Source organism: Hyperolius riggenbachi, chromosome 3, assembly GCF_040937935.1.
Source record: "Hyperolius riggenbachi isolate aHypRig1 chromosome 3, aHypRig1.pri, whole genome shotgun sequence".
NCBI lineage: Eukaryota > Metazoa > Chordata > Amphibia > Anura > Hyperoliidae > Hyperolius > Hyperolius riggenbachi.
This window is the reverse complement of record NC_090648.1, coordinates 307,617,465-307,631,449: the sequence shown is the minus strand read 5'-3', so window position 1 is coordinate 307,631,449 and position 13,985 is coordinate 307,617,465. Positions and strand designations below refer to the sequence as shown.

General features: G+C 47.0%; 1 protein-coding gene across 1 annotated transcript in view; it reads right to left on the bottom strand.

Moving 5' to 3' along the window:
• Positions 1-202: 202 nt before the first annotated feature.
• KCNC2 (potassium voltage-gated channel subfamily C member 2) overlaps positions 203-13,985 on the bottom strand; it is a 333,265-nt gene continuing 319,482 nt past the window's right edge. The window contains exons 4-5 of the transcript XR_011030430.1: positions 7,921-8,003; positions 203-245 (exon numbers count right to left, since the gene is read on the bottom strand). The gene's annotated coding sequence lies outside the window, so the exon portion shown is untranslated. The remainder of the gene's footprint in view (positions 246-7,920; positions 8,004-13,985) is intronic.

Genomic DNA, 13,985 nt, shown 5'->3' with positions numbered 1-13,985 from the left:
TTCTGTTTTGGTATGCCAGGTTTACATGAAATTCACAAATGTGTTTTCATTTTTTATTTTTATGTATTTATTTATTTTTGTCCAAAAATACACAGACTTTTTGTGTGAAACATATTTTAATAAAAGACGTGTTTGCATATAATTTTAATACATTTCAAGAAGAAAGTCTTGTCTACACAAACCATGCAGCAGACGTTTCTGAAAAGTAAAAATGGCCACATTTCCTCATGTTTTCTTTACTTGCCCTGGGGAGAAGGCAGGGGGGAAAGAGGAGAAAACCTTGGAAATTGAGGACATATGATAGTACATCACAAACCCTTCATTCTCAACAGGCTCTAAAAGCAAAGCTGCCCTGCATATGTGCATTCAGTATGTGATGCTCTAGATGCCTTAACCATTTACGGACAAGCATACGTATTAAAACATCATGCTTTAGCCTATTAACGGCAACATGACGTTTTAATACGTCGCGCGATCCCGCCGCCGCTCCGCACGTGTGCGTGCCGCTACCGCCGCCGTTTCCGTCGGGATCCCATGTTTAGTGATTGGGGAAGAGGACCGAGCGGTCCTCTGCCCAATCGCAATGCCTGGAGTGAATGGACGTGACCGCGAACAGCGGCCACCTCCATTCACAAAACAGGAAACTTGTTACAGTTTAATAAAGTGTAAAAAAAAAGTGATAACTTCATATAACCGGAGTGTTCACTAGCGCCATCTTGTGGCCAAAAAGTATATTACACACACAAACACATACATATACAGGTACATACACATTATTAATAAAATTAATAAAATTACACTTCCAACCCCCCCCCCCCCCCCCAAAAAAAAAACACTTTAAAAAAAATAAGCTTAAAATAAATCACTAAATAGTTGCCTTAGGGACTCAGCTTTTTTAATCTATATTTAATTAGGGAAAATTAATTTTAATTTAATACATAGGGGCTTGTAATTATGGCCAGAACAAAAAAAAACAAACAGAAAAATAACACCTATACTTCAAAATAATATATTGTCGCCGTACATTGTGATAGGGACATAATTTAAACTGTTTAATAATCGGGACAACTGGGTAAATAAAATGTGTTGGTTTTATCCAAAGGAGAATGTTTAATTTTAAACTATAATGGCTGAAAACTGAGAAGAAATGATTTTTTTCCATTATTTTTGTATTTTTTCCCATTAAAACGCATTTAGAATAAAAAAATTCTTAGCAAAATGTACTACCCACAGAAAGCCTAATTGGTGGAGGAAAAAATGAGGTATAGATCATTTTCTTGTGATAAGTAGTAATAAAGTTATTAGGGAATAAAAGGGAGGAGCACTGACAGGTGAAAATTGCTCTGGTCCGTTAGGGTAAAAACCCTTGGGGGTGAACTGGTTAACCACTTCAGGACCACAGTCTTTTCGCCCCTTAAGGACCAGAGCCTTTTTCTCCATTCAGACCACTGCAGCTTTCACGGTTTATTGCTCGGTCATACAACCTACCACCTAAATGAATTTTACCTCCTTTTCTTGTCACTAATACAGCTTTCTTTTGATGCTATTTGATTGCTGCTGCGAGTTTTACTTTTTATTATATTCATCAAAAAAGACATGAATTTTGTCAAAAAAATGACTTTTTTAACTTTCTGTGCTGACATTTTTCAAATAAAGTAAAATTTCCTATACATTTGAGCGCGAAAGTTATTCTGCTACATGTCTTTGATAAAAAAAAAAACATTCAGTGTATATTTATTGGATTGGGTAAAAGTTATAGCGTTTACAAACTATGGTGCCAAAAGTGAATTTTCCCATTTTCAAGCATCTCTGACTTTTCTGCGCACCTGTCATGTTTCATGAGGGGCTAAAATTCCAGGATAGTACAAATACCCCCCAAATGACCCCATTTTGGAAAGAAGACATCCCAAAGTATTCAGTGAGAGGCATGGTGAGTTCATAGAAGATTTTATTTTTTGTCACAAGTTAGCGGAAAATGACAGTTTGTGACAAAAAAAAAAAAAAAAAAAGTTTCCATTTCTTCTAACTTGCGACAAAAAAAAATGAAATCTGCCACAGACTCACTATGCTCCTCTCTGAATACCTTGAAGTGTCTACTTTCCAGAATGGGGTCATTTGTGGGGTGTGTTTACTGTCCTGGCATTTGGGGGGTGCCTAATTGTAAGCACCCCTGTAAAGCCTAAAGATGCTCATTGGACTTTGGGCCCCTTAGCGCAGTTAGGCCGCAAAAAAGTGCCACACATGTGGTATTGCCGTACTCAGGAAAAGTAGTATAATGTGTTTTGGGGTGTATTTTTACACATACACATGCTGGGTGGGAGAAATATCTCCGTAAATGACAATTTTTTTATTTTTTTTACACACAATTGTCTATTTATAGAGATATTTCTCCCACTCAGCATGGGTATGTGGAAAAATACACCCCAAAACACATTATACTACTTCTCCTGAGTACGGCGATACCACATGTGTGGCACTTTTTTGCACCCTAACTGCGCTAAGGGGCCCAAAGTCCAATGAGTACCTTTAGGATTTCACAGGTCATTTTGAGAAATTTCGTTTCAAGACTACTCCTCACGGTTTAGGGCCCCTAAAATGCCAGGACAGTATAGGAACCCCACAAATTACCCCATTTTAGAAAGAAGACACCCCAAGGTATTCCGTTAGATGTATGGTGAGTTCATAGAAGATTTTTTTTTTTTGTCACAAGTTAGCGGAAATTGATTTTAATTGTTTTTTTTCACAAAGTGTCATTTTCCGCTAACTTGTGACAAAAAATAAAATCTTCTATGAACTCGCCATTCTCCTAACGGAATACCTTGGGGTGTCTTCTTTCTAAAATGGAGTCATTTGTGGGGTTCCTATACTGCCCTGGTATTTTAGGGGCCCTAAACCGTGAGGAGTAGTCTTGAAACCAAATGTGGCAAAATGACCTGTGAAATCCTAAAGGTACTCATTGGACTTTGGGCCCCTTAGCGCACTTAGGGTGCAAAAAAGTGCCACACATGTGGTACCGCCGTACTCAGGAGAAGTAGTATAATGTGTTTTGGGGTGTATTTTTACACATACCCATGCTGGGTGGGAGAAATATCTCTGTAAATGACAATTATTTGATTTTTTTTACACACAATTGTCCATTTACAGAGAGATTTCTCCCACCCAGCATGGGTATGTATAAAAATACACCCCAAAACACATTATACTACTTCTTCTGAGTACGGCGATACCACATGTGTGACACTTTTTTGCAACCTAGGTGCGCTAAGGGGCCTAACGTCCTATTCACAGGTCATTTTGAGGCATTTGGATTCTAGACTACTCCTCACGGTTTAGGGCCCCTAAAATGCCAGGGCAGTATAGGAACCCCACAAGTGACCCCATTTTAGAAAGAAGACACCCCAAGGTATTCTGTCAGGAGTATGGTGAGTTCATAGAAGATTTTTTTTTTGTCACAAGTTAGCGGAAAATGACACTTTGTGAAAAAAAAAACAATACATATCAATTTCCGCTAACTTGTGACAAAAAATAAAATCTTCTATGAACTCATCATACACCTAAAAGAATACCTTGGGGTGTCTTCTTTCTAAAATGGGGTCACTTGTGGGGTTCCTATACTGCCCTGGCATTTTAGGGGCCCTAAACCGTGAGGAGTAGTCTTGAACCCAAATGTCTCAAAATGACCTGTGAAATCCTAAAGGTACTCATTGGACTTTGGGCCCCTTAGCACAGTTAGGCTGCAAAAAAGTGTCACACATGTGGTATCGCCGTACTCAGAAGAAGTAGTATAATGTGTTTTGTGGTGTATTTTTACATATAACCATGCTGGGTGGGAGAAATATCTCTGTAAATGACACATTTTTTTATTTGTTTTACACACAATTGTCCATTTACAGAGAGATTTCTCCCACCCAGCATGGGTATGTGTAAAAATACACCACAAAACACATTATACTACTTCTCCTGAGTATGGCGATACCACATGTGTGACACTTTTTTGCAGCCTAGGTGCACTAAGGGGCCCAACGTCCTATTCACAGGTCATTTTGAGGCATTTGTTTTCTAGACTACTCCTCACGGTTTAGGGCCCCTAAAATGCCAGGGCAGTATAGGAACCCCACAAGTGACCCCATTTTAGAAAGAAGACACCCCAAGGTATTCCGTTAGGGGTATGGTGAGTTCATAGAAGATTTTATTTTTTCTCACAAGTTAGTGAAAAATGACACTTTGTGAAAAAAACAATAACAATCCAATTTCCGCTAACTTTTGACAAAAAATAAAATATTCTATGAACCCATCATACACCTAACAGAATACCTTGGGGTGTCTTCTTTCTAAAATGGGGTCACTTGTGGGGTTCCTATACTGCCCTGGCATTTTACGGGCCCAAAACTGTGAGTAGTCTGGAAACCAAATTTCTCAAAATGACTGTTCAGGGGTATAAGCATCTGCAAATTTTGATGACAGGTGGTCTATGAGGGGGCAAATTTTGTGGAATCGGTCATAAGCAGGGTGGCCTCTTAGATGACAGGATGTATTGGGCCTGATCTGATGGATAGGAGTGCTAGGGGGGTGACAGGAGGTGATTGATGGGTGTCTCAGGGGGCGGTTAGAGGGGAAAATAGATGCAATCAATGCACTGGGGAGGTGATCGGAAGGGGGTCTGAGGGGGATCTGAGGGTTTGGCCGAGTGATCAGGAGCCCACACGGGGCAAATTAGGGCCTGATCTGATGGGTAGGTGTGCTAGGGGGTGACAGGAGGTGATTGATGGGTGTCTCAAGGTGTGATTAGAGGGGGGAAATAGATGCAAGCAATGCACTGGCGAGGTGATCAGGGCTGGGGTCTGAGGGCGTTCTGAGGTGTGGGCGGGTGATTGGGTGCCCGCAAGGGGCAGATTAGGGTCTAATCTGATGGGTAACAGTGACAGGTGGTGATAGGGGGTGATTGATGGGTAATTAGTGGGTGTTTAGAGGAGAGAATAGATGTAAACAATGGATTTGGGAGGTGATCTGATGTCGGATCTGCGGGCGATCTATTGGTGTGGGTGGGTGATCAGATTGCCCGCAAGGGGCAGGTTAGGGGCTGATTGATGGGTGGCAGTGACAGGGGGTGATTGATGGGTGGCAGTGACAGGGGGTGATTGATGGGTGATTGACAGGTGATCAGTGGGTTATTACCCGGAATAACAGATGTAAATATTGCACGGGCAAATTGATAAGGGGGGGGGGTCTGAGGGCAATCTGAGCGTGTGGGCGGGTGATTGGGTGCCCGCAAGGGGCAGATTAGGGTCTAATCTGATGGGTAACAGTGACAGGTGGTGATAGGGGGTGATTGATGGGTAATTAGTGGGTGTTTAGAGGAGAGAATAGATGTAAACAATGGATTTGGGAGGTGATCTGATGTCGGATCTGCGGGCGATCTATTGGTGTGGGGGGGTGATCAGATTGCCCGCAAGGGGCAGGTTAGGGGCTGATTGATGGGTGGCAGTGACAGGGGGTGATTGATGGGTGGCAGTGACAGGGGGTGATTGATGGGTGATTGACAGGTGATCAGTGGGTTATTACCCGGAATAACAGATGTAAATATTGCACGGGCGAATTGATAAGGGGGGGGTCTGAGGGCAATCTGAGCGTGTGGGCAGGTGATTGGGTGCCCGCAAGGGGCAGATTAGGGTCTAATCTGATGGGTAACAGTGACAGGTGGTGATAGGGGGTGATTGATGGGTAATTAGTGGGTGTTTAGAGGAGAGAATAGATGTAAACAATGGATTTGGGAGATGATCTGATGTCGGATCTGCGGGCGATCTATTGGTGTGGGGGGGTGATCAGATTGCCCGCAAGGGGCAGATCAGGGGCTGATTGATGGGTGGCAGTGACAGGGGGTGATTGACGGGTGATTGACAGGTGATTGACAGGTGATTGACAGGTGATCAGGGGGGATAGATGCATACAGTACACGGGGGGGGGGGGGGGTCTGGGGGGGGGTCTGGGGAGAATCTGAGGGGTGGGGGGGTGATCAGGAGGGAGTAGGGGGCAGATTAGGGACTTAAAAAAAAAATAGCGTTGACAGATAGTGACAGGGAGTGATTGATGGGTGATTAGGAGGGTGACTGGGTGCAAACAGTGGTCTGGGGGGTGGGCAGGGGGGGGGTCTGAGGGGTGCTGTGGGCGATCAGGGGGCAGGGGGGGGGGGGAAATCAGTGTGTTTGGTGCAGACTAGGGTGGCTGCAGCCTGCCCTGGTGGTCCCTCGGACACTGGGACCACCAGGGCAGGAGGCAGCCAGTATAATAGGCTTTGTATACATTACAAAGCCTATTATACACTGTTGCAGCGGCGATCCGGATGCCAGTAACCCGCCGGCGCTTCCGAACGGCCGGCGGGTTACGGCGAACGGGGGGCGGAGCCAGTCCCCGGCGGCTGATCGCGTCACGAATGACGCGATCGCCGCATAGCCACTCCCGCAGCCGCCCCCGCCGATGGGCGTATTGCGGTCGTTTGGGCCCGGACTTTGCCGCCGCCCATCGGCTGGGGGCGGTCGTTAAGTGGTTAAAGGATACCCGAACTGACATGTGACATGATGAGATAGACATGTGTATGTACAGTGCCTAGCACACAAATAACTATGCTGTGTTCCTTTTTTTCTTTCTCTGCCTGAAAGAGTTAAATATCAGGTATATAAGTGGCTGACTCAGTCCTGACTCAGACAGGAAGAGACTACAGTGTGACCCTCACAGATAAGATTTTCCCCTTTTTATCTCTTTCTTGCTCTCAGAAGCCATTTTCTTCTAAGAAAGTGTTTTATACTTGGAATTTCTTATCAGTGAGGGTCACACTGTAGTCACTTCCTGTATGAGTCAGGACTGAGTCAGCAACTTACATACCTGATATTGAACTCTTTCAGGCAGAGAAAGAAAAAAAGGAACACAGCATAGTTATTTGTGTGTTTGGCACTGTACATACACATGTCTATCTCATCATGTCACGTGTCACTTTGGGTATCCTTTAAAGGGAGCCTAAAGCAAGGCTTCCATATTTATTTCCTTTTAAGCAATTCCAGATGCCTGGCTATCCTGCTGATCTCTTTGGCTGCAATATGTGTCTGACACACACACCTAAATCAAGCATGCAGCTAATCCAGTCAGAGCACATGATCCTTTCATGCTTGTTCAGGGTCTATGGCTAAAAGAATTAAAGGCAGAGGATTAGCAGGATAGCCAGGTGATATGCATTGTTTAAAAAGAAATAAATATGGCAGCCTCTATAAGTGCGTACACACGCACTACCGCCGGCAACGACGGGTCCGCCGGACCCTCCCGCTGGGCAGTCTTTAGCTGACAGTATGCGTGTGTGTATGCACTGTCGGTGGACTGATAAGGCTGATTCTGAACGATCCTCAGGGGATCTTTCAGAAACAGCTTTATCAGTCCGCTGACAGCGCGTATACACGCACTACTGTCGGCTGAACGTCCGCCCAGCGGGAGGGTCCGGCGGACCCGTCGTTGCCGGTGGTAGTGCATGTGTACGCACCTTAAATCCCTCTCACTTTAATAATGTAAACATACATGTATTCATTTATCCACATGCATCCACTAGTGTTACAAGCAAATGGTTCCTCTTATTCCAGAGCACTCATTTTCTCAAAGCAATAAATAACAACTTTCCTCCCCCACCCTACCCCACTCTGGTCATGACAACATTAGAAGACAAGGTGGTAGGACTATTGGTGTGATTGTCTGTTGTGACACTAACCACATCTAGCTGCCTACTATCACAGGGAGCAGTAGGGAAACTATGTTTATTCTACATATACCATGAACAGGCAGCTGAGGAGATAGGGCCGCAATCAGTACTATGAATAAACGGCAGCATGAGGCAAACAAATAAATACACAGTTCAAATGCATTACAGATGAAATGTCTTACCTTCAAAAAACATTTGTATTTCTGTCCAGCAAGTCATGTGATTCAGATATCTCAGCAGCATGAAGCAGCCAGCATAATCCACTCTGCAGATTAGCCACACATCATAGATAAATCCCTTTACCCAGTCTGCTGCTGATTATAGCTAAATATCACTCTCATCTTACCTCAAATAATCAAGCTCACACTTTTAGCTTTTTCTTTAACCAGACATGACTGCTGCTTTTACTCAAAGTAACACTGTAGTGACAGGGATATGAAGGCTGCCACATGTATTTTGTTTTAAACTATGCCAATTGCCAGGCTGTCCTGCTCATCGAGTGTCCCTAATACTTTCAGCCACATACTCAGAATGAGTATGAACATCAGATGCCGTGTTCAGGCCCCTTTTTAGAGGCAGGTGGGTCAGGCTACTGCCCGTGGTGAAGTGATAGAGGAGGTAGAAGAACTCGTGCAGAGTGCACAGCAGAACAGAGGAGTGAAGTGACTCATTTCTCTAGGATCCAGTGACAGGCACAAGAGACCCACTGTTACAAACCCCACAGAGCAAGCACAGGTGATCACTGTTTGCAGCAGGATATAAGGAGACTGAACACAGAAATAAGTGAATGGTGTTTATTAAGCACAACCACACAGTGTATATACAAACAAATGAATAGTGCAACCAAAACCCTAACTAGTCTAACTAAGAAGTCATACACAAATATACAGTATATACTTATTTGAGGAAACCACACAGGAACAATATACAGGTTCTATACAATATATACATATACACATCAGATCGCAGTACAAGATCGCAACACAGAAGCAAGGTCAGTGGCTAGCCATAAATCAAATACCAGATAATCAGGATAGGACCAGAAATACAAAGGACCAGGAATACAGGAGACCAGAGTTCAACAAGCACAGGGGAAGCTATGTGATGTTCTGGCACCTGCTGTAATGAGAGCTGGTCTTAAGTAAGGTGAGCATTGGGTGTGTCAGCAGATCGGCCTGCAAAGTCCCAAGCAGGTTGACCTCTGCTGGCAGGAGGTGGAAGTCCCAAGAAACTCCAGAGTCTGATGCCATCTGCAGGTAAGACTGAGGATTGCAAGTTTGATGACGTGAAGTGCACAGCCCCCTGGTGGTGGATATAGAAAGTACATAAGTCCCGCACACACTGCCACCAGCAGGTAGATCAAGTCCTGAACAGGTTCCTAACAGTACCCCCCCCTTAAGGAGCGGCCTCAGGACGCTCCAACAACCACGGTAATCTCCAGAGCCTGAGTTGGTCTGAATCACACAGGAAGTACCACCACCAGGGTCCCCAGAGCCATCCTGAAAATCCCCTGCCAATGCCGTCAACCAGGGATGCAGGATACCCAGAATAATGGCTGTACTCCGAAGCATAATCCACAGGCTCTGAAACCAACACATTTTACCTAAACCCAGATACCATCTGCCTGTAAGAAAGTTTTTAAACTCCCAGAGGGCACTGGCAACCCCAATGGAGTCCTTACCAATGCCCAAGGGCCTGGCAACCCATCCTGAAGGCAAGAGAAGCCAACCAAGGACTCTCCCTCTCCTCCAGGGGTCACCGGATTCAGGAGAGCAGCAGAGGTCAAAGGGCAGGAACTCACAGTGAGGAGAAGCCTGGAGACAAGCCACAAAAAACTGGGGTTTCCTATACAGAACTGTCAACAAGGCTGGCAAGGCTAGCAACAGGAATGGCCTTATCCCTGGTAAGGGAACAGAGAACCCTGGGGTTGAGGATCCTGGGATGACAGAGGCAACTGCAGGCACCTGGTTCAGAAGCACTTGTTGAGGCTGGGAGGGAGTGGTAGTCATAAGTTCCAAACAAAAGGCAATAGCAGACAGGCAAACATCAGGTAGGACAGTAAACTGAAGATCACCTACCAGCAAGGTAGGCAGGGCAGCGGACTGGCAGGCAACAGACCATAGAACATCAGGTGGAATAATGAGCTGGGCAGCAGACTGGACAACGACAGGCTGTTCAGCAGGAGTCTGTAGAGGCCGGGCAGCGGCAGCAGCAGGAGTCTGTAGAGGCCGGGCAGCGGCAGCAGCAGGAGTCTGTAGAGGCCGGGCAGCGGCAGCAGCAGGAGTCTGTAGAGGCCGGGCAGAGGCAGCAGCAGGAGTCTGTAGAGGCCGGGCAGAGGCAGCAGCAGGAGTCTGTAGAGGCCGGGCAGAGGCAGCAGCAGGAGTCTGTAGAGGCCGGGCAGAGGCAGCAGCAGGAGTCTGTAGAGGCCGGGCAGAGGCAGCAGCAGGAGTCTGTAGAGGCCGGGCAGAGGCAGCAGCAGGAGTCTGTAGAGGCCGGGCAGAGGCAGCAGCAGGAGTCTGTAGAGGCCGGGCAGGAGTCTGTAGAGGCCGGGCAGAGGCAGCAGCAGGAGTCTGTAGAGGCCGGGCAGAGGCAGCAGCAGGAGTCTGTAGAGGCCGGGCAGAGGCAGCAGCAGGAGTCTGTAGAGGCCGGGCAGAGACAACAGCAGGAGTCTGTAGAGGCCGGGCAGAGACAACAGCAGGAGTCTGTTGAGGCTGGGCAGAGACAACAGGAGTCTGTAGAGGCCGGGCAGAGACAACAGGAGTCTGTAGAGGCCGGGCAGAGACAACAGGAGTCTGTAGAGGCCGGGCAGAGACAACAGGAGTCTGTAGAGGCCGGGCAGAGACAACAGGAGTCTGTAGAGGCCGGGCAGAGACAACAGGAGTCTGTAGAGGCCGGGCAGAGACAACAGGAGTCTGTAGAGGCCGGGCAGAGACAACAGGAGTCTGTAGAGGCCGGGCAGAGACAACAGGAGTCTGTAGAGGCCGGGCAGAGACAACAGGAGTCTGTAGAGGCCGGGCAGAGGCAACAGCAGGAGTCTGTAGAGGCCGGGCAGATGCAACAGGAGTCTGTGAAGGTCGTACAGGTATGGTAGATGAAGGAGTAGGAATGGCAGATGATGAAGTCTGTAAAAACTGTGCTGGAGGTTGGAACACTGCAAACTGTGCTGGAGGCTGGAAATCAGAATGCTCACCAAATGGCTGGGAGTGAGCAAACTCTGCAAGTGGTTGAAAGTTTACAGATTCTGACAGCGGCTGGAGGGCTGCAGAGTCTGACAGCGGCTGGAGGGCTGCAGATTCTGACAGCGGCTGGAGGGCTGCAGGGTCTGACAGCGGCTGGAGGGCTGCAGGGTCTGACAGCGGCTGGAGGGCTGCAGGGTCTGACAGCGGCTGGAGGGCTGCAGGGTCTGACAGCGGCTGGAGGGCTGCAGGGTCTGACAGCGGCTGGAGGGCTGCAGGGTCTGACAGCGGCTGGAGGGCTGCAGGGTCTGACAGCGGCTGGAGGGCTGCAGGGTCTGACAGCGGCTGGAGGGCTGCAGGGTCTGACAGCGGCTGGAGGGCTGCAGGGTCTGACAGCGGCTGGAGGGCTGCAGGGTCTGACAGCGGCTGGAGGGCTGCAGGGTCTGACAGCGGCTGGAGGGCTGCAGGGTCTGACAGCGGCTGGAGGGCTGCAGGGTCTGACAGCGGCTGGAGGGCTGCAGGGTCTGACAGCGGCTGGAGGGCTGCAGGGTCTGACAGCGGCTGGAGGGCTGCAGGGTCTGACAGCGGCTGGAGGGCTGCAGATTCTGACAGAGGCTGGAGGGCTGCAGATTCTGACAGAGGCTGGAGGGCTGCAGATTCTGACAGAGGCTGGAGGGCTGCAGGCATTGCAGGGAGATTACAGTTTATAGGCATTGCAGAGATATTGCAGTCTGCAGGAGGATAACAGTCCTTAATTTTTACAGAAGGAATACAGTTTGCAGGCTGTGTAGGTAGATTACAGTCCATAACTTTTACAGGAGAAATACAGTTTGCAGGTGGATTACAGTCCATAAGTTTTGTAGAAATATGGCATTCTGCAGGCATGGCAGGAAAAATACAAGTCATAAGCTTTGTAGAGATATTGCAGTCTGCAGACATGGTAGGAGGAATACAGTTTATAGGCTGTGCAGGCTGATTACAGTCCATAACATTTGCATGAGGATTACCACCTGCAGACATTGCAGGAGGAATACAGTCTATAGGCTGTGCAGGCTGATTACAGTCCATAAGACTTGCAGGAGAATTACCTTCTGCAGGCTGAAACAAAGTCTCTGCTGACAAGGTGCAAAATTCTGCTACTGGAGTGGCTGGAGGCAGGGCTGTTACAGGATTGATTTGAAGAGAAGCTGCTGGTAATTCAGGTTGCAGGGTGCATTTTGAAGATGCAGATTGCAGTGAAGACTGTATGTGGTTAATTGATGAGGTTGGAAAGAATTTGCGTTTATTCTTAAATGCCACTTTAGGTTTGAAGCAGGGTGAGGATCTAATCTGAGTCACAGATGCAGGCAACTGAGAGAATTTAGGAGTGGTTGCTATGGGCGATGGCAACATGGACTTTTGCGTAGTGACAGGGTACTCCTTAGACCAAGGCGTGGATCTAATTGCGGTCTGAAGAGAGGCTGCACTCTTCCGGATCACAGGAGCAGGTAAATAAGTATTCTGGGAGGTTGTTTCTATGGGCAACGGGTTAGCAGGTTCTTTGGTTGTAGCTGAGTGCTGTTTGGCCCGGGTAGTGGATCTGATTTGAGTACATGCAGAGGCTGAGATATTTGGAGTCACAGGTGCAAATGAATGAAAGTCCTTGGAGGTGGTTGCTACGGGTAACGGGTATACAGGCTGTTTACTCATGACTAAGTGCTGTGAACTCTGGTCAGAGAACAGAGGAGAGGCGGTAGTGACAGGGTGAAGATCAGGGTTGTCACATATGAAAGATATTTTATTCCATGCACCAACTAGAGGAGCAATCATTTCAAAACTACAAACCCTCCTGTTAGACAGACACAAAACAGAGTTGGAACATTCTAACCGGAACTCTTTAGATTTGTTGGAATAATATTCAACAAAGTAATCCTCATCATCCTCCAATAAATCAAGTAACATCTCCACCATTATCAGATCATAAGGTGGATCCAGATCATTGCTAGGATAACCAGAAACTGACAGATTGCTCCAGATTTCTAGCAATGGCTGGACCTCCTGTCTGCAGAACACACCTTGCTGCACATTATCCTGCAGCTGTTTGATCAGGTGGAGGAGATCATTCTTGGGATACTCAGAGAAAATCTGTCTGCAGTGATCTCCCTCCTCATCAGCCAGCAACATATAATAGTACATCTCACTGGAGTTCATTATGAATGACCGGGTGGATAAACTTCACAGACAGGAAGTTTTATCAGCCCTTCGATATATATCAAGCTGCAGTGATCAGAATGGCCAGAACATACTGTTACAAACCCCACAGAGCAAGCACAGGTGATCACTGTTTGCAGCAGGATATAAGGAGACTGAACACAGAAATAAGTGAATGGTGTTTATTAAGCACAACCACACAGTGTATATACAAACAAATGAATAGTGCAACCAAAACCCTAACTAGTCTAACTAAGAAGTCATACACAAATATACAGTATATACTTATTTGAGGAAACCACACAGGAACAATATACAGGTTCTATACAATATATACATATACACATCAGATCGCAGTACAAGATCGCAACACAGAAGCAAGGTCAGTGGCTAGCCATAAATCAAATACCAGATAATCAGGATAGGACCAGAAATACAAAGGACCAGGAATACAGGAGACCAGAGTTCAACAAGCACAGGGGAAGCTATGTGATGTTCTGGCACCTGCTGTAATGAGAGCTGGTCTTAAGTAAGGTGAGCATTGGGTGTGTCAGCAGATCGGCCTGCAAAGTCCCAAGCAGGTTGACCTCTGCTGGCAGGAGGTGGAAGTCCCAAGAAACTCCAGAGTCTGATGCCATCTGCAGGTAAGACTGAGGATTGCAAGTTTGATGACGTGAAGTGCACAGCCCCCTGGTGGTGGATATAGAAAGTACATAAGTCCCGCACACACTGCCACCAGCAGGTAGATCAAGTCCTGAACAGGTTCCTAACACCCACCTTCCTTCTAGGTGACCCTGTCTCTATGGCTCCAGCCACTTATGTCATCATGTTACCCACCTATGAACTGGATTTTTAGCGAGGTTATTCCAAAGGGTGTTCAC